Below are 1,644 nucleotides of genomic sequence, written 5' to 3'. Positions count from 1 at the left end.
AGGCTGCTATTAGGTCTCCCCGGAGCCTCCTCTTCTCCAGGCTGAACAACCCCAGCTCCCTCAGCCTGTCCTTGTAGCAGAGGTGCTCCATCCCCCTGATCATCCTTGTGGCCCTCCTCTGGACCCTCTCCATCAGGTCCATGTCCTTCTTATATTGAGGGCTCCAGACCTGCACACAATACTCCAGGTGAGGTCTCACCAGAGCAGAGTAAAGTGGCAGAATCCCCTCTCTGGACCTGCTGGCAACGCTTCTTTTGATGCAGCCCAGGATGGGATTGGCCTTCTGGGCTGCAGCTGCCCACTGCCTGCTCATGTCCAGCTTCTCATCCACCAGCACCCCCAAGTCCCTTTCCTCAGGGCTGCCCCAGGCCCTCTCCTGAGGTGACCGAGGCCGAGGAGAGACCCCTTCTTGAGGTGATGGTGGCCATGGGGAGGCACCAGGCACCTTTCAGAGGGGACAGTGGCTGAAGGGAAGCCCCAGGTCCCCTCCTGAGGTGACTAAGGCTGAGGAGAGACCCCTTCTTGAGGGGACAATGCCCATGGGGAGGCCCCAGGTCCCCTCCTGAGGTGACCAGAGCTGAGGGGAGGCTCCAGACCCCGATCTGAGGTGACAGTGGCCACAGGAAGGCCACCTCCTGAGGGTACAGTGCCCATGGGGAGGCACCAGGCACGTTCCAGAGTGACAGTAGCTGAGGGGAAGCCCCAGGGCCCCTCTTGAGGTGACTGAGGCTGAGGAGAGGCCCTTTCCTGAGGTGATGGTGGCCATGGGGAGGCTCCAGGTCCCCTCCCGAGGTGACTGAGGCCAAGGGGAGGTCCCTTCCTGAGGGGACAGTGCCCATGGGGAGGCTCCAGGTGCCTTTCAGAGGGGACAGTGGCTGAGGGGAAGCCCCAGGTCCCCTCCTGAGGCGACTAAGGCTGAGGAGAGACCCCTTCTTGAGGGGACAGTGCCCATGGGGAGGCCCCAGGTCCCCTCCTGAGGTGACCAGAGCTGAGGGGAGGCTCCAGACCCCGATCTGAGGTGACAGTGGCCACAGGAAGGCCACCTCCTGAGGGTACAGTGCCCATGGGGAGGCACCAGGCACGTTCCAGAGTGACAGTAGCTGAGGGGAAGCCCCAGGGCCCCTCTTGAGGTGACTGAGGCTGAGGAGAGGCCCTTTCCTGAGGTGATGGTGGCCATGGGGAGGCTCCAGGTCCCCTCCCGAGGTGACTGAGGCCAAGGGGAGGTCTCAAGCCCCTTCCTGAGGGGACAGTGGCTGAGGAGAAGCCCCTTTTGGAGGTGACGGTGGCTGAGGGGAAGCCCCAGGTCCCCTCTTGAGGTGACTGGAGCCAAGGGGAGGCTTCAAGCCCCCTCCTGAGGTGACCATGGCCACGGGAAGGCCACCTCCTGAGGGGACAGGGAGTCCCCAGGCCCTGACCTGAGGTGACTGGAGCCAAGGGGAGGCTCCAGCCCCCTCCTGAGGGGACAGTGCCCATGGGGAGGTCCCAGGCCCCTTCCAGAGTGACAGTGGCTGAGGGGAAGCCCCAGGGCCCCTCCTGAGGTGACCAAGGCTGAGGAGAGGCCCATTTCCCCCCCCTTTATTTCCCCCCCCCCCTTTATTTCCCCCCCTTTTTTTTTCCCCTCCTTTTTTCCCCCTTTTCCCCTCC

Source organism: Calidris pugnax, unplaced genomic scaffold, assembly GCF_001431845.1.
Source record: "Calidris pugnax isolate Ruff unplaced genomic scaffold, ASM143184v1 scaffold559, whole genome shotgun sequence".
NCBI classification, from domain to species: Eukaryota; Metazoa; Chordata; class Aves; order Charadriiformes; family Scolopacidae; genus Calidris; species Calidris pugnax.
This window is presented reverse-complemented; position numbering follows the sequence as displayed.